The sequence below is a fragment of the Coturnix japonica genome, unplaced genomic scaffold (assembly GCF_054131305.1).
Source record: "Coturnix japonica strain WE unplaced genomic scaffold, WE-NBRP24 Scf042, whole genome shotgun sequence".
In the NCBI taxonomy this organism is placed as follows: domain Eukaryota; kingdom Metazoa; phylum Chordata; class Aves; order Galliformes; family Phasianidae; genus Coturnix; species Coturnix japonica.
This window is the reverse complement of record NW_028188945.1, coordinates 3377709-3401344: the sequence shown is the minus strand read 5'-3', so window position 1 is coordinate 3401344 and position 23636 is coordinate 3377709. Positions and strand designations below refer to the sequence as shown.

General features: G+C 45.3%; 1 long non-coding RNA gene across 1 annotated transcript; it reads right to left on the bottom strand.

Annotated features, from left to right (window-relative positions):
* Positions 1–9018: 9018 nt before the first annotated feature.
* Positions 9019–10995, bottom strand: LOC146752747 (uncharacterized). Its single transcript, XR_014940467.1, has 2 exons — positions 10954–10995; positions 9019–9290 (listed from the first exon to the last, which is right to left on the bottom strand). It is a non-coding gene; the product is annotated as an uncharacterized LOC146752747 (long non-coding RNA).
* Positions 10996–23636: the final 12641 nt, after the last annotated feature.

The following is a 23636-nucleotide window of genomic DNA, read 5'->3' as shown; positions in this document are numbered from 1 at the left end:
TTGTAAGGGCGGACGGGAAAGTTAGAAAATAACAACTTGTGAAGGTCTATAAGGGATGTGAGAACTTGTAATAAACGATTTGGATCGTTCACATCTGAGTCCGTGCCTCAAACGCTGCAAATGTGGTGGTGATAGGTTGATGGTTGGACTTGTTCTTAGAGGTATTTCTAACCGTAATGATTTTTTTATTCTATGAGGGTTAAGGACTCCAGGACAGTATCAGTGAATACTTCATTCATGGCTTGAAAGCTGAAGCTTGAAGCTGCTGAGGTTGAATGAGGAAGAGTATGTCCTTTGATGTGGTTGAAAACTGATCTTGAACAGACTTTCTCAACAGGATACTCTTTGGTTGGGACAAATACAGAGGAGTGTATTTGTGATTTTTCTTGCGCAGGGTCAGTGATCGCTGTCTGCACAACAGTTTTAGGAAACAAGAAAAGAGAAACAAAAAAAACTGCACGGGACCTAAGTAAAATGAATTCTTAATGACTGACTGTGCTAGTGAAACATATTGAGTAGCTTGAAGCTTAAGACAAAGGAGTTAATTGCTTTGTTGTATGTGACTATATGAAGGGTTGCTGTAAAGAAGAATAGTAAACTTGTTATATGGCAAACAGGCTATGAACTAGTGGTTGTATCAGTTAGGAAGATTCGTGTTAGTTACTGCCTTTGAGTAGTAAAGCTTGTAGAGCTTGGGAATAATAGGTTGGAAAAGCTACAGAATTTTCATCAGTAACAGCTTAACATGTATTAGGGTTAGTCTAGTTATGGATTTTATTGCTGTAAGACATGAGGGACGGGCAAAATGACTTGTTCCTAGTCCCTCCCAGTGCTGTTATTCTGTGCTGCTTGTGTGTTTTCAGAAATCTATGTATTACTTACTATTGTGCCTTTGTTCTTTAGTTGTCATTAGTTGTGGCAAGGGTGACAGCCCTTTCTTCACTCTGTTTCCTTACTGTAGAATTAGGAAATGTACAAAGAGGAAAAACGTGAATAGTCAGGAATATTTTGGAAAGTGTTTCCACTGTTAAACACTTCAGAATTTCTCAGAAATTCTGCTTCCCAGCTGTAAAGAAAAGGCTTGTGCATAATTTCAAAGGGTTGAGAATACTTAATCCTGAAATTGTTTATTGGTTTTTTACTCTGTTTTGGCCTTGTACTTTGTCTCTGTACTTTTTTGTCTTTGTACTTTTGTCTTGTACTTTGTATGTAGTTGGCACTCAGAAGTAATTTGATTCAGCTTGTCCTTCTGCACTGTTTGCTTTCTGTTCCGTTGTGCTGCTTTGCCTGTGGAGTCCTCTAGTCTGAGATCTGTTGTCTCACCTTGCCTGAATTCTGCCTCAACTGAATAGACATAGATTCAAAACCTGTGTTGCATTATTTTCTGGTTTCAGAAGTGTCCAGTCTTTTACTAGATAGACTTTCCTGGTTTTGAGTAACTTGCAAAACTTGAGAGTATTCCTGCCTGCTTCCCAAGAGTCTCTGTTTTTCAGACAAGGTTATGTTAACAAATCCATGAAACCCCAATAGAAATTCTGGGCTCTTTGCTGTGTGTCTACTTGCATCTTCTGCTTTCTGCCCTTGTCTTTGTGATGTCTTCGTTTTGCACATCCTCTTTATTTGTCTTACTTGAGTAAATGAATCCATCTGTCACAATCTTCTCACCTGGATGTCTGAAAGTTCTCTTCCCGGCAGGGGAATTATTTCACTGTTTACCTCTTAACTTTTGTCCTTCCATTTCCTTCTCTGTTACTTTGGTTTTATTTGCTGCAACGCTTCCTCCTCTTTATTTTCAGGAGTACTTCTAATCTCTTAACATGAACTGTGTGTTCCTGTACTTCAGGTTCTCTTCAAAGATTTTTTCCATATCTCTTCTTTGATTTTGATTAATGTTAACTGTTGAGATTTTTCTGGATGTATTCCCAAGACTCAGTCTGAGGTTTAAAATCCATCCAGTAGTACTACTGAATTCAAGTCTGCAATTCAGAATTGCATCGTTTGTAGAGCAGGGCCTTTTTAGAATTGAATTCAGTGGGATGTGAACAGAAGACTCAGGACAGCAGGGTCTGTTTTAGTTGGATAAGGCTTTTGGTTAACTCTTCTCATTCCTGTAGATATGGATTTATCTTGTTTCATCTACACGCAAAACTTTGTAGTGTAATCAGTTACATAAAAATACATTCTCTTCTCTTCCTGTGTTTCTAGTTCTGTCTTAGTAGTTTTCTTGAAATGTGTTAGCACAGTCCTGCTTCATGTAGTTCCTGTCCTTGTTTTTCTGTTCCTCCTGCTTTCCCTAGTCCTGTTCTGATAACCTCAGAAGTACTCTCTGTTCTTCTTAATTTCTTCATGCCTAAATAGAATTGTCCCCTCAACACCAAATCTGAAATGTTTTTGTGTTATCTTAGCAGCCCAAAAGTAAATACCAGGTTAGTTTTTATGAGAATTTCCTTTTCAGTGTCAGAATCTGAGCTTGGTTTACCAGAAGAGCTCAGGAAAACTAATGTTTATTAAAAATCAGTGTATTCTGTAACTCCACCACGTTCGGCATAGTGCAGTTTAGGTTCAATGGAATACAGTATTCTCCTGAAGCTTTGAGATGTTTGTCTTTTTGATTAATGGAAATGGTGGAAAGCATTGTACTTGAATTGCAGGTGTTGTGCTTCTTCCAAGGATTATGAAAATCAGCTATATTGTCTGGTGCCTTGCGAAAAATACAGCAGGAATTGAAAAGTCCTGCCAGGTTTCGTGCTTTTGTTTTGCATGTGGTAGTATTGAGCTATTAAGAAAGACTTCAAATGTTGTGCGGTACAGCTCGTATTTCCTATCTGCTTAAAGGGAGAAGCAAAGTCTTTGATACTGCTACAGCTGTTGGATGTGAAGCTTTAATTAAAAAGTTCTTTGCTTTGTTTGGTAGCAATAGCTAAATATCCTGTTGAAGGAAATGTAACTTTTTTTAATCAGGGGTGATTAAATTCTTATGATCACGTTAGCAGATGTTTTGGGACAGATCTTAAACGAAAGTTTTAACAGTCATATCTGTTTCCATTGCTTACATGTCCATTACCAGTAGTTGTGGGTCTGTTTAACATGTTTTTCTTTGCTCCGTGTAATTATTATTTTTTCAACAAAATAACAGTACTTTGTGCTTTTACTGTGCATTCTGCTATTATCTTATTGTAAAACATGGGACCCCATTGTGATGCATCTATGAGGGCTGCTCTGAAAGTAATGCCTCCTATTTTATTATGTCAGCCCATGACATCAGAGGCAGATGTTAGTGGGATGGCAGTAGAGGTTGAACCTCCCCGCCAGTATTCCATTACATTTTATTACTGTGCAATGAAAGCTTTGCTTCTATCATAAGCATGTATCCTTCTCAGTGTCTAGCTTCAGCAGTAGAGGTTTTCACAGAGCTCTGAGAGCAGAGCTACACTTTAAAACTGGTGAGTCTGCCCCATGGGTTGGAAGTGATAAGCTTGGCTTTTGTTTGTAACTTTGAGACAGCTGCTCAAGAGTGGGGTTATTCTTATGTGTGCATTAACAGATAGCTTATTACCTGCTGGTGAAGATTAGTTAAGCATCCATAAATGTTGACGGTTTTTGTCATCACCAGGCATAATGTTAGGATTTAAATGCATTCCCAAAGTGGAAAATGCTCATGAAGATTTCTGTTTGATTGTTTTCAGAGTTGTGGGTTATACTGCTTTCTTTTAATGGGCTTGCAATGACAAATATAATGCCTGTTCTTTTCAGCCTTTAGTTTACTAGCTATTAACAACAGAATATTTACAGTGAAAAAGATCTAAGGGGATAAACACATTATATTTTAGCACCTCAACATTTGCAAAAAATAAATGGACAAAACCACCTCCCTTCCCACTACAGCACTTATCTGGCAGAACTGGTTGGATTCCTTCTGTTCTCTTAGCTCTTGGGGCTGTTGTTTTGCCACTCATAGAACTGCTTCCCATGAGTTTATGTTGTGTTTGCACTGGAGGGGTTGAGAAGCAGCTGAAACTGTCAGCTTCATTCTTGTCCTGCATCCCACTGAATGTGAGCTGTGTATGAACTCAATAAGAAAATACGATTTTTGGTACTGCATTAAGTATATTCCTGTGCTGTGCTCTGGTGGTATGTAACTGTTCAGGCTTTGATATTATTAATGGAAGCATGCCTGACTTCAGCATGTGCAAGGCTTAATCATGAGCATCTAACCCATCTTTTAACAATGAGGCAGAGTTCAAGTAGATTTGCAGGTGATCAGTTGTGCCAGACAAAACTGAATTCCTTCTTTGATAGAACAACCAATTCCTTTTTTCCTCCAGACAAAGAGATGTAGTCCCATATGTCATACTTCACTTGTGCTCTTGAGGCTGTGCCAGACAGTAAACAGCTAATTCATGTAAAAGAGATGATCGTTGCGAGAGTTGGTGTTTACTGAAGGAAACAACTGCTTGTGGTTCTTTTTTTTATTTAGGGCAACCACCTCAAAAGCCATAAGCAACAACAAAAATTCCTGCAGGAGTGATTGGAACGAGAAATGTTGGCAATAAGGGGATTTTCCAAGGGCTCAAATTGAGGGCTAGTCTTGCACTGTTTGCAGTAATGACCTTGGCACCAAAAACTCATTGGGATTTTCTTATGAGAATTTGTGGTGTGTTGTCAGTAGGTGACAACTGAGGAAACGCATGTGCAGCAGAACACATGCGTTTGGGACATGGTACAGATACAGAAAAACCAGTGAGACTGGGCATGTCAAGGCCAATAACAACCCTCCTGGGAGACAGTAGAAATCCTTATCGTTGCAGCATGGATAACTGGAGAGAAGTGAACATGAGAGTGGAAGATGTATAGGGAAAGATATTCTGTGGAGAATAAGCTGCAATTAAGGCATTGTACAATGTTCTTCCAGCTGGAATATTACTTGCAGTTCTGGCTACTGTATTCAAGAAACATTGATTGAAGCTGATTGGAATTCAATGAAGGGAATATTATGGGAATAAAGAGCCTGTTATGAAAGGACAGTAGAGAAGTTTTTCAGTCTGTGGATAAGAACTAATGGCTGGATAAAATAAATGTAAATGCATGGAAAAGCTCTTGCCTCTTAAGGTGGGATCCTGGAAGAGATTCTGTGGTCATTTGTCCAGTGTGTTTTCCCCCAACTCTTTCTGTACAGGGAGTGATATTGTTTAAACCTACCTTTATAAATGAATCAGTTGGGTATCTTACATGAGTTATTGCCTTTGTTTATAAACAGTATTGGACAGTATTGATTTATGTAATTGGAAATGAAAAATCATCGTTATGAAGATTTTGTTTGGGACCTGAGCAAGGTCAGTTGAGCTCCCAACACACTGTGGAAGAAAACTTGTTTTTATTCTTGTGAATTATTTTTTTAATCTCTAATGTCGTTCTGGGAACACTGTTACATCCCTAAAAGGCAGCAGCATATTTAAATTATCCCAGTAATGAACAATAATATACAGTAAGGAATAACAATAGTTTCATTATAAGTGTTAAAATTTTCACTGATAGTTTAAAAAAAGGAAATGCTATTTATCAGATGTCAAAAACAGGATAATTTACCAAATGCAGAAATTTAGGATTTAGTGAAATTAATTCAGGTGTAAGAATATTGGTGGCCTGTATTTGACTCCTGCATAGTTTGCAAGGTTCTTGCACATAAAACCTAGTTTTGTGGTATTTTTGCTTCTAATTCTACCCTCTTGTTAGCAATTTGTGGGTCAGGCTGGGTCACATCACACTTCATTTCAGTTTTCAGTTTCTTCTTACTTCATCTACTTTTATTCCTCCATCATACAGGTAGTTAGGGCAGTCGATATATGAATCATTGTGGAGATGACTGTTCCTGTAACATTTGAAAGAAAAAATTGTTTTTTGATCAAGCGTTCCCAGTAAAAGATAAATAATTCTATGTGAACCAAAAAACTCTGAGTAACTAGTGAAATAAGTTGACCTTTTTCTTTCCAGTTTTGCAGGTAGGAAGACAAACCTGATGAGCTGAATGAGTTTTCTGTTTAGCTGCTGTGTCTGAAATAAAACTAGTTCATAGACTGCATGCAATTTCAGTTATTCATTGGTGGGGTATTTCTTGTTTTGCTTGTAGTTGCCTCGTGGTCACCGGTGTGAAGAGATTTGCCATTCAGGTGATTGTCCTCTGAACTGCAGCCAGAAGGTTAAACTCAAGTGTCCTTGTAAGCGACTGAAAAAGGTAAGTTTTGAAGTTGCAGTTCTGAGAGTGACACATTTTCTTTGTATGTTCCTAGGCTTGTGTACATGGATTGTCTCTGGTCAAGACTGGAATAGAATCAGTTACTTGAGCAGAGCAGCAACAGCAGCTGAAAGTCTGGGTGGAACAATCAAAATATTCACTAAGGAAAATAAAATTCACTGTAGAAAATGTTAGCTCCCAGATTTGCAATACCTTTCTCTTCAAGCACACTTCAATTTTTGTAGTTCCATTAGGAAAATAATCAGATGATCTGGAGTGATTTAAGAAGTCAAAGCACATTTTCCTCATTAGGAACTGAGAAGTTTATAATTACATAAATTGGAACAGTCACAGATGTTTTGAATTCCTAATTGATGGTTGTCTGAGGCCCTTAAAGCAAACAGAGGCATCAGCATCCTTAGCTTTCAGCAGAGATAAAGGACAAAGCTTATAGCTATCAGGTATGATGAGGGGAAAAACAGAGGCTGCTGTGACCTCTTGACAAGTGTTAACTTAATGAAAAATTCACTATCTGGCTTGAACAAAGCATGCTTAAATTATTTTCAAGACCCGGTTAACTTCTGAGCTTTCCACACAGATGCAGTTTCCCCAGAGTTCTTAGCTTCTCCAAGAAATGTCTTCAGAAATCTCAGATCTTGCAGGGTGCATGTTCAAGAGAAAGGATGGTAATGCCCAGAGTACGTGCTTCAAATTGAGCAGTCTCTGCTTATAAATAACTAGCTTTTCTTTATTTGTAAGTTGAAATGTTGACTTCTGCTGAGGATAAATTATTTGGTTGTGACTAAGTGCTCTTACTAATTTCAGTTTTTCTTACTCTACTGTGTTCAGTAAAATCAATAATATCATTGGTTGCGTGTATACTTCTGCTTCTTGTTCCTTAAGATATAGGTTTACAGTTGGACTTGATGATCTTTGAGGTCTTGTTTCTTATGCCAGACTTAATTGAATAAGGAAGATGGGTATTTCCATGATAGCTCTGTTACATCTAGTTGTTGCTGTCCCTAATTTTCATACTGTTTTTGGAAAACTGAAATGTGTTATCATCTTCTGCTGAGTTCTGACGCTGTATAGCTATTTCAGACCAGTTCAGATTTTATTGTCCCAGAGTGCCGGGATGTCTTCAGTGATTATGTGGATGTCCAACTGAAATGTGGTAGCAAGAAGCAATGAAATTAATGTTTAGGATGCTCACTTTTCACTTTTACAGTGGCCTGAAATGGAACATTCCAGATCTGCTATTCTGAAAGTTTTATGGTCCTTAAATATGATGACGGTTACTTTTTTTCCCCCCCCCAATCTTGTAAATTTGATTTTAATAAGGTGGAAAGGTTGTTGAGTTAATGATATAATTAATAAAAATTAATTCTTATATGATGACAGCCCACTTATTTAAATAGCCACGAAGTGGTCCTTCTGATTCCTAGTGAAATGGTGTCTCCCTTCAGAAAGAGAATAAAACACTATTCCCACCTTAAATATCATCTCACTGTTTCCAGGTCAAGCCCCAAATCCATGCTCTCTTTTGTACAGAGAGCTACAGTGTAGAGGGTAAATGATGGTAGAACCAATAAGCCACTGATAATTGGACTGTGTATTAGTTGCAGCTAATCTGACTGCAGAAACATGACTTGTTTCTGTAGTGTGAAAGATGATGTCTTTTAACGTTTGCTTTATGCATCTGCCCTTGTCTCAGATCGTAATTAGGGTATCTTTGATTCCAGAAGGTCCTTATGCATATTTGCTTGGAGCTGCATACTTACAGCAGATAGTGTACTTCATTCTTAGCTTGGATTGGATAGTGTACCTGTATATTTAGTCTTTTGTGCCTGCAGCCTGTGATCTTGAAGATAAGGAGAAACAGAATTGAGTACCTAATATTTGCAGTTGAATTCTCCTCTACCAGTCTTCTGTCTGTGTATACTACTGGTGAAGTTGGGGGTTGACAGGACACGTATTCCAAGCTGCTCTGTAAATATGCCTCATCTGAACCATCACAATTAATATCAAATGTAGGAGCTCATAATTTGAGTGCAAAACAGGAGGATTTTTTCTTCCTTTTCTGGTGTTGAAGTTAACTGTTGCATCATGAGGCTATGCATGTAAACATGCAAGGTCGTATAACCACTTGAATTTGTAACCCACAACTTGTAGTGGACCATATTCTTAACCATCTAGGCAGGTGGTTTATCTTAGCATGCTGGAATTGCTCTGAAGAAGTTAGTTTTTGGATTTTGCTGTATGCTATGAAAATTGTTCTGCATATTGTCAGAAAGCATGAAAACCAGAATAGCTTCTGGCTATGTTACTGTGCTTTCCTGACAAAATTCTTCATAGGCTAGTAGTATAGATTATAAGATTATAACTTTCTCTCTGTGCTGGTATTCTGTTTTGGTTTTGTTGGTGGTTTTTTTTGGGTTTTTTTTTCTGTTGTTGTTGTTTGTTTGTTTGTTTGATTGATTGTTTGTTTTGGCCTTCAATGTAAGGGGGAGGAAGGAGAAGGAAGTAGGGGAGATCTTCCCATGACCAGACCTTGCCCTGTAGTTTCAGCCAGTTTAGAGAATTGATACGAAGTTTCAGAAGAGTTACTTATTAGTTACTTTGCATGGTATCTTTTGTAACAGAGTTCACAAGGCTATATTGCTTTGTCTTAAATAAATAAGTGAAAAAAAAAAGACAAGAAAAATTAAACTGAACCATTTGATTTATCCTTGTTTCAGTTTAGCTTATCAGAAAGAAGGAAAATAGAAAAGGATGCTTGAATACAGTTACAGTTTCAAATAATATTTATTTATTAGCTTCATTCTGTAAATATACCGAATAAAATTGTTTTACAATTTTCCCAACAAAATGAACGTTATAATTAAATTTTTATATAGGGAAATGAATTACAAACAATTCAATTTATACTTAACAGGAAGTACAGTGCAGCAAGATACAAGAAGGCCAAGTTTCACTGGAGTGTGATGTGTTATGCAAGGAAATGAAACGGAAGGCGTCTGAGGTGGTGTATCCATTTTAGTTATGTTGTCTTCATTGCCTTGAGAAAAGTTGGAAAAAACAGGCAGATCGTTATTTTTTCAAGACAGTAATAGCAAGAAATGCAGTGTAACTCAGCGTACAGTTTAATTGCACATTTAATTTTTGGACTATTGAATCTGGCTTATTGCTGAGAATTGCACTACTTGTAGATAGTGTCAACTCACTTGATGAAACACTGTGTTAAGGTAATGCTCTATTACCTCTTTATTTTTAATGTACATTGGAACTGGAGATTTCCTCTTCAGCCAAGAAGTGCTAATCAATGATAATAAAATCATTACTGCTAGTGAGAGCTATAGAAGCACTTCATTTAGGCCTTACTTTTACTTTGAAGGTTAGCAAAGTGTTATCTTGTGTGTTCCTGTCACACAGTATTAGGTGACTGCCACAATTACAGAGAGCTTTCAGCAACTGCATGTGCTTTTCAGCCCATTGTAAACATGGATGCTCTCCAATAATTTTGTTTGAAGTAAAGAAACTGCTGCATAATCTCACCTAAAGAGACAGAATATCCACATTGTTTTTCTAGGCCTTTTATGGAAACATGAGGAAGTGGTGCATGAACTGGTTAAGTTTCTGGCATTTAATTTGCTGTCTTGAATGCTATGTAACAGTTCTGTAGAGTGATCAGTTGTAGTTCCAGGTTTTATTTTTCATAAAACTTTCTGATGGTGAAGCAAATGTAATTGCATTGACAGTTTCCATTACAACAAGAGCAGTAGAACAATATGAGTATGCATTATCCAATATGTCATTTGGTACAAAAGTGGAGATTTCCTTTTGCTCTAGCAGTCAGGGCATATTTAACTACTTGGAATGAAGTGTGTGAGTGTAAATTACATACATATATAAGGATTTACCCATCAGTGTACAGTGTGCTGAATTGAGGATTGAGTTACTGAAAGCTTAGAGTGACTTTATTAAGGAATTTTCCCTGGTATTAATGAATATATATATTTATATTTTCCCCAGGATTTATATTTGTCATTTGAATTTTCCAGTTAGTCAGAAGTTTAGTTTTATAACATGGTAGCGTCTCTTATGTTCCGTGTTTTTCAAACATGAATTGATAGAGGTTTTTCACAGAATGTTTTAGAATCTGAGTAAGCTCATAGCTCACTTGGTGAAGGTTTTGCTCGCTTTTCTGAGAACTGTTCTATAAATTATGGCTCTGTAAGATAATAGTTTTACCTGCTTTTACAACAGTTACTTATCACTTTGTATGTCTGGACAGATAAAAGAGGCAGAAGCCAAAGCTGTTATTGAAGAGGAGAAACGAAGACAACAGGTATCAAACTTAATTCTTCTTCCCCCCCAACCTCGTTGTGTTAATAAATCACTTGATGCACGTGTAGCCCAATCTGTATACTTTGTATAGTGTTTTTCCCAGTTACTGCTTTCAGCTGTTATGTTGTCCTTAGGTATGTGCCATGGGTGATCTACAGTGGTTAAAAGCAAGTATATTTTCTCTTAACAGTTCTCACATCTGTGGGGAAAATGGTAATCATTTGATGTCGCATTAGAATAACTGTATAATGTATACATATATTTAAATACAAAATACTTCTTATTTTTATCCATCATTTTATAATTCCTTAAATTCACAGAATTACTAAGTAGCCTCTGTAAGGTTGAATTACTGAGTGAAACTTCTTACTTACTCCCCTTCGTGAGAGTGAAGAAACCTAAATTGGTCTCTGTCCTTCAGGGTCTGTTGGGGGTGGGGAATTTTTTTGTAATTGCTGGCTCTGGTGAATGTGTGTTGTCAGCACTGTAATCCAAGAAGCTTCTGTGCCAGCTGCATGGAAATACTATCACTAATCTTGTTTCAGAAATTAACCGTAAGCTTGGTTGCTGGTGACAGCTAACTCAGGTTTATCATCTGGGCGCTGCAGCCTCAATGCACTCCTTCCAACAGGCTTGTATGCCTGAGACAGAGCACAGAACCCCCCCCCCCCCAATTAGATTTCCCCCCCCCCCCCGGTTGTACAGCCCCCATCGGACCCCCCCCCACATTAGATCCCCCCCGTTGTAAACGCCCCCCCCCAATCAGACCCCCCCCCCCATTGGAGCCCCATTGGACCCCCACTTTCGATCCCCCCCCATCGGACCCCCCTGGTCCTGGTCCGTCCCCACTCACCGCTTCCTCCTACGGGGCTGCCAACACCTCCACGCTTTATGGCACCGCTGTCACAAAAGCGTCGCACCCCGCTGCGCTTTACGGCGTGCCGCGAACTGCAACTCCCAACATCCCCTGCGCGGCGCAGGCGAGAGCGCGAGGTGTGAAAAAGGCGGGAAGGCGTTGGGCGGGAGCTGAGGTGAAGCAAAATGGCGGTGGGGCCGGGAAGGGCCTTGGGGCGGGATGGGCGCCATTGGGCCTCGTTATAGCGGGATAACGGTGTTATTCTGGGAAGTGGAGGGGGAGGGAGAGAAATCAGGCGGCCAGGGGTGGATTTGAGGGGAAATAGTGAGGAAATGATGCTCAGTGGGCGTCTGTTCCCCTCAGGTGAGCGGCACCATGGGCAAAAGGAGGAGCAGCCAGGTGACAGGTAATGACTTAAAATGGCCTCAAAATGACCAAAAAATGGCCTCAAAGTGGTCTCAAAATGGCCTCCAAAGGGCCTCAAAATGGCCTCAAAACGGCCTCCAAATGGTCTCAAAATGGCCTCCAAGTGGCCTCCAAGCGGTCTCAAAATGGCCACCAAACGGCCTCCAAGCAGCCATAAAATGGCCACAAATGGCCTCAAAAAGGCTAAAAAAGTCGCTGCTGTTCCTCCTGCAGGTGGTGACCACCATGATGGCCCCAATGTCAAAGTCAGGGCAGGACTGAGGGGAGACAGTAAGGGGGGGGACGACTATAGGGGGGACAACAATATGGTGGACAGCAAGGGGGGGGACATCAATGGAGGGGGCACTAATAGAGGGGACACCAATATGGGGGACACTAATGGGGGGGACACTAATATGGGGGACAGCAAGGGGGGGGACGACAATGGAGGGGACAACAATATGGCTGACAGCAAGGGGGGGACATCAATGGAGGGGGCATAAATGGAGGGGACACTAATAGAGGGGACACCAATTAGGGGGACATCAATGGAGGGGACACCAATATGGTGGACACCAATATGGCGGACAGCAATATGGAGGACACTAATGGGGGGGACACTAATACGGAGGACAGCAGGGGGGGGGACAACAATGGAGGGGACGACAATATGGAGGACAGCAAGGGGGGGGACATGATTGGGGGGAACACCAATGGGGAGGACAACAATAGAAGGGACAGCAAGGGGGGGGAAGCCAATATGGCGGACACCAATGAGAGGGACATCAATGGAGGGGACACCAAGGGGGTGGACACCAATATGGCGGACACCAATGGAGGGGACAAAAATGGAGGGGACGGGGACGGCAAGGGAGGGGACACCAGTATGGTGGACACCAATATGGCAGACACTAAGAGGGGGGACATCAATAGAGGGGACACCAAGGGGGGATACTAATATGGGGGCATCAAGGAAGAGGAAACCAATGGAGGGGACAGCAATATGGGGGACACCAATGAGGGGGACATCAATGGAGGGGACACCAAGGAGAGGAACAGAAATGGGGGGGACAATAATAGAGGGGGCCGCAATGAGGGGCATGTAAGTGGAGGGGACACTAATATGGGGGACACCAAGTGGGGAGACAGCAATATGGGGGACAGCAATGGGGGAGACATAAATGGGGGGGACACCAATATGGAGGACATCAGTATGGGGGCCATGATTGGAGGCGATGCTCTGGACTCCCCACCCCCCAGCTCCCCACAGCTATGGGGTAAGGAGCACACAGGTTATGGGGGGGGTTGTTCCAGGATGGGATGGATGGCTGCGAGCAGCAGGAAGACCAGAACAGCCCTGATATGGGAGACCTGCAGCCCCATAGTGACCCACAGCCCCATAGCACCCCACAGCTCCCCACAGCCCCATAGTGTCACTGATGGGGGCACAGAATGCATTGAGGCCACCAAAGAGCCATTGGAGGGGGAGTGGGCAGCCAAAGCGGAGCCCACTTGTGGGGCAGAGCGTGAGGAGCGCTATGGGGCTGGCACTGTGGGGCTGCCCCACATCTCAGCACCAGAGCACAGTGGGGTGCCAGGGGGGGACACCAAGCTGCTGCAGGTAATGCCAGAGTACTATGAGAACCCATAGGGAACAGCCCCATAGCACTCCACTGCAACCCACATTGTCCCACTTCACCCCATAGAGCTCCAGTTCACCCCAGTTTACCCCCCATTCCACTCTAGATTGCCCCAATTTACCCCAGTTCACCCCAAATCACTCCAACTTACCCCAGTTCACCCCAGTTCTCCGCCATTCACCCCCAAATCACCCAAATTCATCCCAGTCCCCCCCTAAGTCACCCTCAGATCCCCCAATCCTCCCCAATTTCCCCCCATTCACCCCAATTCATCCCAGTCCCCCTTCAGGTCACTCTCATATCCCCCAGTCCCCCTCAATTTGCCCCCATTCACCCCAAATCATCTCAGTTCCCCCCCCCAAGTCACTCTCAGATCCCCCCAGTCCCCGCCAGGTCACCCCATTTCATCCCAGTTCCCCCCAGTTCAGCCCTTGGTGCCCCAGTTCACCCCAGTTCCCCCCCATTCACCCCCAAATCATCCCAAGTCACACCAATTCCCCCCCAAGTCACTCTTAGATCCCCCCAATGCCCCCCAATTCACCCCCATTCACCCCAGTCCCCCCCCAAGTCACTCTCATATCCCCCAATCCCCCCCCCATTCACCCCCATTCACCCCAGTTCATCCCAGTTCCCCCCGGTTCATCCCCTGTTGCCCCAGTTGCCCCAATTTCACCCCATTTCCCCCCCAGCCACCCACCCCCTCCCAGCCTGCAGCCCCTCTGTGCCCTGTGGACGCCGATGGGGACCCGGCCTCACCCAGCTGCACCCCCAGGTCGGACCCCCCTCCCCCCACCAGAACCCAGAGCTCATTTTGGGCTTAAAAAGCCCCGGATTGGTGCCATTTTCACCCCCTTCAACCCCCAGGAATGAGGTGGCACCACGTGAGGATGCGTCTGCGGTGCTGGAGGGGCTGATCCTCGAGCTGTCCAACCTCAAGTGAGTGCTGGGGGGGCGTTAGGGTTAGGGTACCATTGGCACTTATGGGGCCTCGCTGTCCCCTATGGGGTCTCACTGTCCCCTGTGTGGTCTCACTGTCCCCTGTGGGGTCTCACTATCCCCTATGGGCTCTCATTATCCCCTATGGGGTCTCGCTGTCCCCTATGGGGTCTCATTGTCCCTGCAGCCGCCGTGTGATGAGCGCCCATCGTGCCCTATAGGGGTCTCACTATCCCCTATGGGGTCTCACTGTCCCTTATGGGGACTCTCATTGCCCCCTATGGGGTCTCATTGGTCTCTGTGGGGTCTCATTGTTCCCTATGGGGTCTCATTGGTCTCTATGGGGTCTCATTATCCCCTATGGGGTCCCATTATCCTACAGCCGCAGTGTGATGAGCGCCCATCGTGCCCTGGAGTCGCTGCTGCGGCTGCGTCGTGAGCGGAGCCGGGGGGTGAACAACAGCAGGAGGAGGAGGAGGAAGATGGAGGGGGACCAGCCAGGATGAAGCTGCAGCTGTGAGTGGGGCTTTATTGGGGGAAAAAAGCCCATAATGGTGCAATAAACACACGAGTGTGAGCAGGGCTGGAACAACACAACTACACAATAACACAACAACACAACAGGGAATGGCTGCTGAGCTCTGCTCCTGGTGCAAAGTGGGGGTGTAAAGCTGATGGTGTACAAATGATGGTGCAAAGTGGTGGTGCACAACTGAAGGTGTAAAGTGGTGTAAAGTGATGGTGTAAAGATGATGGTGCACGAGCGGTGGTGCAAAGCTGATGGTGTACAAATGATGGTGCACAAGTGATAGTGCACTGATGATGGTGCACAGTTGGTGCCCAGCTGCTGTCTTCTGTCCCACATTGCGCTCAGCACAGCCTGGGGATGACACAGAGTGCGTTATTAGTAATAGTAATTAGTAATTACGGCCTTAATTAACATCATCACCACCACAACTGCCCCGACACACACAGTACAATATGTGGGGGCCAACCCCATAACCCCTATAGCCCATAACCCCTTATAACCCCCATAACCCCACAACCCCAAACCCCAATAACCCCATACCCCTATAACCCCATAAATAACCCCATAACCCCATAAATAACCCCATAACCCCATAACCCACAACCCCATCACCTAATAGCCCCTATAACCCCATACCCCATTACCTGCTATCAGTCACCGCCGTCCCCATGTCCCCGTGCTCTCGGTGCATACACAGAGCGATATGACGCCGGGGTGAGCGGGCAGAACCTCCTGGTGTGCGCGTTGTCCCGCATCCTGCGAGGGACCGGGCCACGAAAAGGGGGAAGCGTGTGTGTGTGCGCGTGTGTGTGTTCGCGCGCGTGTCTGTGCGTGTGTGTCTGTGTGTGTGCGTCTGTGCGTGTGCGTCTGTGCGTGTGTGTGTGTGTGTGCATGTGTGTGCGTGCGTGTGTGCATGTGTCTGTGTGCGCATGTGTGTGTGTGCGTGTGTGTGTGCATGAGTGTGTGTGTGTGCGTGTGTGTGTGTGTGTACGCGTCTGTGTGTGTGTTTGTGCGTATCTGTGTGTGCGTGTGTGTGTGTGTGCGTGTGTGTGTGCGCGTGTGTGTGCATGTGTGTGTGTGTGAGTGAGTGTGTGTGTGCCTGTGTGTGATTGTGTGTGTGTGTGTGTGTGTGCGCGTGTGTGTGTGTGCGTGTGCTTGTGCGTGTTTGTGCGTGCGTGTGTGCGTGTGTGTGCGTGTGTGTGTGTGCGTGTGCTTGTGCGTGTGTGTGTGTGTGTGTGTGCGTGTGTGTGCGTGTGCTTGTGCGTGTGTGTGTGCGTGTGCTTGTGCGTGTGTGTGTGTGTGTACGTGCATGTGTGTGTGCGTGTGTCTGTGTGTGCATGTGTGCGTGTGCGTGTATGCATGCGTGTGTGCGTGTGTCTGTGTGTGCATGTGTGCGCGTGTGTATGCGTCTGTCTGTGTGTGCATGTGTGAGTGTGTGTGTGCGTGTGTGTGGGTGTGTGGGTGTGTGGGTGAGTGTGTGTGCATGTGCGTGTGTGCATTTTTGTGTGCGTGCATGTGTGTGCGTGAGTGTGTCTGTGTGTGCGTGAGTGTGTGTGTGCGTGTGCGCGTGTGTGTGGGGGGGGGCGTGCGTGTGCGCGTGTGTGTGTGCGCGTGTGTGTGTGTGCGTGTGTGCATGTGTGTGTGCGTGTGTGCGTGTGTGTGTGTGTGTGGGGGGGTGTGCGTGTGCGCGTGTGTGTGTGCGTGTGTGTGTGTGCATGCGTGTGTGTCCGTGCGTGTGTGCGTGTGTCTGTGTGTTCATGTGTGTGTGTGTGCGTGTGGGTGTGTGCGTGTGTGTGTGCGCGTTTGTGTGCGTGTCTGTGTGTGCCTGTGTGCGTGCGTGTGTGTGTGTGCGTGTGTGCGTGCGTGTGTGTGTGTGCGCGTGTGCGTGTGTGTGTGTGCGTGCATGTGTGTGCATGTGTGCTTGTGCGTGTGTGCATGCGTGAGTGTGTCTGTGTGCTCGCGCTTTTGTTTGGAGGATCCTGGACGGCCAAATCAGCCGCTGGCAGTACACTGCCAGGACTTAGGTTGCAAAGTCTTTCACGTTTCCCCTTATTTCCTGTCAGTGAGTAGTGCTTTCTGAAACTCATTCTCACAGAGCACGCAAGAGGGAAAAGAGAGCAGCAGAAGCAGCAGATGGAGCTGGGGAAGGCAACAAGACAGACTCTGACCCAGTCAAACAAGAATCTCCGTAATAGCTCCAGTCCGTTCCATTCTGCCATTGAAGAGGCCAGAAGTCTTCAAGGTCATCTGGAAGACCTGGAGCTTGAACTCAAAGCCATGAAAGAGATCCTTGGGAACAGTCCTGAGTGCTGCCTTCTGTCAGAGGACGGCCCTGAATGTGAGAGCAGAGCTTTTGTCCTTCATCCTGCATTCTCCAGGACAGGTATCACCAGCAGTTTGAAGATTCTTAGCTCGACACAGCTACATTCCTGTTGAGGGTCCTAATGAGGACCCAGAAAACGAGCTTCCTCTGACTGCCGGACAAAACGTAATGTCTTTGGAGATGTGGGTGAGAATGGCTGGTTTCAGGGAGAGCTGACAGATGGCACAAGAGGACTGGTCCCTTCCAATTTGATTGCTGAGCTTTCAGATGATGAACTGGATACACCTGGAGATCCTGTCAGAATTCCTGCATTGCTCCATCTGCAAGACTACCATTGCTCCACTCAATGTTGAGCAGAATGTGGTTGAGCTCCTTCCGGAACTCTCTGAGGCGACTGACAGCGGAACTGCATAGTTTTATTGTATATTAAAAACAACCAAACAACTGTCCCCTCCCTCTCCCTTCCCCTCGCACCCCCCACCCCCTACACTCCCCACCCCCCCTTCCCCCCCCAAAAAAGACAAAAAAACCAAAAAAAACCCTAAAAAACCAACAAAAAACATCCCACCCTCAATAAAACAAAAAACCAAAACCAATTAAAATCTCAACGCTGTTCTTTTTCTGGGATACACTGAGGTGACGCTTCTTCTAGCTTAGACTTTGCAATGAGTTTGTGTCATGGAGTTCTCTCTAGAGCTCACTCGGTGACAGCGGGAACAACAAATCCGGGGAGAGAAGGAACAAAGAACCTCCCCTCTCTAACAGCGCGGTGCGACGCGGCCGAGAGGGGAAGGGAAGGGAGATTGTGAATGGGTCTAGGAGGGAAAAAATGAAAAAAAACCAACAATCTGAGAACGAACGGCAGTTTAACGAACCCAGGGACACTAAACAACAACGAGAGAGTTTCAACAAGGAGAAAAACAAGTCCAAATCTCACCGGCTTGCTGTGGGAGGCGGGAAGTTCCTACCACGCTGCCTCCACACAGGGAACCGGGCAAAACCCCATCCCCTTCCCGACCTCCTCTCTGATGCTGTAAAGCGCAAGCTGGGGGGTTATGGGGCTCTAGGGTGGGGGGGGGCGGCCATATGTGGGGCGGGGGGAGTTATGGGGTGGGGGGGGTTCTATGGGGCTCAATGGAGCAGGGGGGTTATGGGGCTTCTATGGGGTTTCTATGGGGCTCTATGGGGGTCGGGGGGGCGTCTCTCAGTGGGGTGAGGGAGGTTATGGGGCTTCTATGGAGCTCTAGGGGGCGGGGGGGGCTTCTATGGGGCAGGGCTTTTATCGGGCTCTATGGGGCGGGGTGGTTTTCTATGGGGAGAGGGGGGGCTTCTATGGGGCGGGGGTGGGTTACGGGGTGGGTAGGGTTATGGGGCTTCTATGGGGCAAGGGGGAGCTTCTATCGGGCTCTATGGGGTGGGGGGGGCAGCCAGATGTGGGGTGGGGGGAGTTATGGGGTGGGGGTTCTATGGGGCTCTATGGGGCGGGGGAAACAGCCATATGTGGGGCAGGGGGCCTGTGGGGGGGTTATGGGGCTTCTGTGGGGTTTCTATGGGTCACTATTGTGGGAATCAAATGTTGTTTCTGCATTTAGAACAAAATATGAATATATAAGTGAAGAAATTTGTAGTTATTAGGTAAAAATCATAGTTATAAAGACCACAGCTCCCGTCTGTCCAGCTATCTGAAATAAAACTACTTTTTGGTGCTGGACAAATAGGACCTGAGTGATAAAAGATCCAAAGAGGATAAGTTAAAATAACAATATAACCGTATAAACTAGCAATAATATATGATTTAACGTTTTTGTTGTATACACTGTAAAACCTACAAGTCATGCCATACCTAAGGATGTGCCTGGAGAGATATGGGAAGGACTGGAATCACCCTCCCCCCAGGCTTTTTGTTTAACTACGGTGTCTGGGACAGAATGAAAGAAGCTTTGAAGGAAATCAACATATCAATGCGATAAGAGTACCGAGACATCTTGGAAACAAAACCAGCGGGATGGCGACTGACTATCACAAGATAACGCGGGAATTAACAAATGTTGTAATGTAATTACCTAATGCAAATCTCGAGTAAAATTGTAACCTGGAATACCCAATCAAAGGGGAAACAGGAGGGGAAAACATATGGGAGAAAAGGTTTAAAAACTGTAACATCATGTCCATAGGTGCGCTTCTGCCATCAGGGCACCCGCCATTGCAATCGCGAATAAAAACTGCTTTTTATCAGAGATACCGTCCTGACCAAAAATTATTGAGGATATTTCCAACAATTTGGGGGCTCATCCGGGAGTCATTATCGCTTCTTGGGGTGTTCCCCACTGCACTGGACAGGATAAGTGCACTCCGCTGATTTTAGCGGTCCAATCTGGGTGGTGCGGTGACTTCTCAGGACAGCCGATAGGAAACCGAGATTGTTACATAAAGGACGGACTCTGTGAAAGCCAAGGGGCTAGGCAGGCACAGGTGTTAACCCTTGCAGACCCGGAAAATTCGTGCACGGATCAAGGTAAGGGAATTTAATTCTTATCTTGGGTTGAGACTCTTGAGCGTGTGTGGCTGAGACGCACTTCCAGTGCGAAGTGAGTGTGGAGTCCCAATCCGCGGTTCCGTTGTCCCGCGAGGGGCACGGCCGGAGACGGACGAAGCGGCTGCGGTGCTGAAAGCGAGAGTCTCGGGTGGGAGCTGTTGGTGTACGGTACCCTGCGCACTTGACGAAGTGCCAGCAGTACACCCCTATTTAATCCCAGAGACGGAGCGGGTGCTCCCGAGGGATTGGGCCCAAAAATCCGAGAATCGGAGTGTGGGAGCCTGTGAGCTGGGTAGTTCACAGTAGCACTCCGGAGGGATGGGTAATAGGAGCTCCGTATAACAGGGTAAAAGGGTCCCTAACACTGTGCCCAAAGATAGCCCCTTGGGAAAGATACTAGACCGGTCTTGTGCAGTCTGTGTGAGTGTGGTTGTGAGTGAGACGCAGCACAGCTGCAGGGCGAGTGAGGAGTCCCGACCCGCGGTTCTGTCCTCCCGCGAGGGAAACTGCCGGGGACAGACGAAGCGGAACACCTCAATGTTCTATATGTTGCGATGTTTTTGTATTTGTTACGATATTTTTGTCTTATTAATTGTTGTTAGTATTGTGGCAATTGTAACGCACATATTAGTGAAGTGCATATGGAGTCGGGTGGGGGAAAAAGCCCACAAAAGGCAAACCACAATTAGTATCGAGACCCTGTTGCTTTTGTTGTAGAAAATACCGCGGTTTAAATGTGATAATGATCCAGATTAGAGAAACAATAGGGTTGTGTTACCTCTGCTTTAACATGTTAACTTTACAAAATTTGTTTTTGAACCATTATTCCCCCTCCTCGTGTGTGTACGAACATAAGGGAAAGAGATACCTAAGAAAGTCTCTTAGGATGTATATTGGCATATCGGAGGGATATTGCTGGGGAACCGGGAGGGACTCTAAGCAAGAACACCCTCATCAAATAATGTAATCATTGGTGGTTAGTTTATGAGTTGGAGGACGGGTTAAAATGATCCCAAAACCAGGAAAAAGGATAAGGAAAAGATGTTTAAATATTGTGTTAGATATGGCCTAGAGAGCCACTACAGGGAAAATCAATATTTGGCCAAAATACGGATCTGATGAAGGTTGGGTTTGTCAGATCTCGAATTTATATGTAAAGAACAAAACCTCTTTTCAAAGGAGGAATCAGAATATGCTTCCTGTTGGATACAAGAAATCAGCCTGTTATTAGTAAAAAGAAAAAGGCCCGGACCAGGAAGGAAAGGAATTAGAAAAAGGAACTAATCAATGGGACCCTCCTGAGAATCTCCCCCCCCCCATATAGCCCCAATGTAGCACAAAGGGAGACAGGCACTGCCCCAGTAAGAGGAAATGGTAAAGCACACAGGGACATTTCACAGAAAAAAGGGGGGGGGGCGGGGGTGGAATGCTGGGCTCAGGAGAGAATTAAAACAATGTAAAAGGGACATAAAAATTTCTCCTTTCCCAGACACTAGCTGTACCAGCACCTCGGTGTACCCCTTATGGGAGGTCCCACTGGGACAAGGACAAATATGCTATGTAAACTCCCCACAAACTAGTGGAGAAATTAGAAATTTTAAGAAGGAAATGAAATCTTTAATTGAAGATCCTATAAGAGTAGCAGAACAATTAGATCAATTTCTGGGGCTTCCAAAACTTTGGTCCCACCAGGAGCCCCTGGGAAATATAAAAGTGGGACCTGAGGGGGAAGAAGTTGTGGATTTAGTTGATACTGGGACAGCTCATTCATCACTGGCCCATAAGGTGTAAGGACTCAAATTAACAAATGAGGCCTTAAAGATAACAGGGGTAGAGAGAATCGGGATGACAGTACCACTTTTTGAGAATACTGTATTAAAACTAGGGGATAAAGATGAAATCGGGATTCAAGAAAAACATGAAATAAGGCCATAAAGATAAGGGTGGAACAGCCCAAGGAATTGAATGATATGGATTGCTAAGGGAAAGTTATATGGTATTAAGGGTGTTTGTGGAAACTGAAAAATTGTACTGTTTGATATGTGGGGTTTGAAGGGAATGGGACAAACTGCTTTGATGGTATAAGAAAGTGTAATTGCTATTGGTATGCAAAAGTATAATTGAGGGTGTGTCAAAGTGTAACTGACAGTACAAATAGTGAAATCGTGTAGAAAGGAAAAAGGGTTAAAGAGAAAGTGAATTTATCTGTGCTGGTATGAGAGCAACCCCCTGTATTGTTTCCCCCCCTTGCAAGAATTCTTGGAGTGAGAGAGAGCCGGGTACGGAGACTGTTGCTGTAAGCAGCAAAGGGGGGAGGTAGGGAGGAGGGGGCAATGGAAGTGAGAATAACCTTCATGTGCAGAGATGTAGGAAACCTGAAATCCCAGTGTTAGCACTGGACACCTGGAGAGAAGGAGGTGAAACTGAAATAGGATGTTAGTAGTTTATGTAATGATGAGAGTTTGGAAAGTGAGAGAGTTTGGGACAGACACAGGCTGGAGGAGGAAGGACTTAATCGCAGGAACAGGTGTGCAAGTGGTTATTGCATCTGTACCTTCACTGGCAGGGAGGGATACTGAGTTGGGCCTAAAAACCCACCTCTTAAACAAATGGTTAAAGAGTTGGTGCAGACATAGGAGTCTTGGTTTTTTTGATCATGGGGCAATTTATTCGGCACCTGGCATGACAGCTGCAGACGGAAGCAGCCTGTCTCAAAGGGGTAAGATGGTTCTAGCCGAGGAACTGTCAGGACTTATTGACAGGTGTTTAAACTAGGTAGGATGGAGGAAGGGGACAAAACGAGGGCCGCTGGGTCTGAGGTGGCAGTTCAAGACTCAAAGCAGAGCTCGCTGGGTGCAGACAATGGAGTTAAAAGTCATGGAGAGGGGTGGGGAGATGCTGCCTCTCTCAAGTGCCTGTATACCAACGCGCGAAGCATGGGGAATAGACAGGAAGAATTGGAGCTCTGTGTGCGGTCAAGTGGCCATGATCTCATTGCGATCACGGAGACGTGGTGGGACAGCTCGCATGACTGGAATGTTGTCATGGAGGGCTATGTGCTTTTTAGGAAAGATCGGCTGGCAAGGTGGGGTGGTGGAGTTGCTCTTTATGTGAGAGAGCAGCTAGAATGTATTGAACTCCACCTGGGGGAGAGTAATGTAGAAGTCGAGAGCTTGTGGGTGAGAATCAAGGGCCAGGCTGGCAAAGGGTACACTGATGTGGGTGTGTACTACAGGCCTCCTGATCAGGAGGAGGAGGTTAATGAGGCCTTCCATAAGCAACTAGAAGTAGCGGCACGCTCCCAGGCACTGGTACTTATGGGGGATTTCAATTATCCAGATATTTGCTGGACGACCAACATGGCCAGGCATGCGCAGTCCAGACAATTCTTGCAATGCATTGAAGATAACTTCCTGATGCAGATGGTAGAGGAACCGACGCGGGGTGGGGCGTTGCTGGACCTTATTCTCACCAATAAGGAAGGACTTGTTAAGGAAGTAAAAGTTGGGGGCAGCTTGGGATGTAGTGACCATGAGATGGTGGAGTTCGCGATCCTGAGTGGAGGTAGAAAAGCAAAAAGTAGGAATGCTACCCTGGACTTTAGGAGAGCCAACGTTGATCTCCTTCATGACCTACTTGGGCTATCCCGTGGGCCAGGGTGCTAGAAGGCAAGGGGGCCTGTGAGAGCTAGTTAGCATTTAAATGGCTCTTCTTCCAAGCTCAGGATCTGTGCATCCCTGTGACAAAGAAATCGGGAAAAGGTGCAAGGAGACCTCCATTGGTGAGTAAGGAGCTCATGTGCAAGCTCCGCGGAAAGAAGAAAGTACATGAT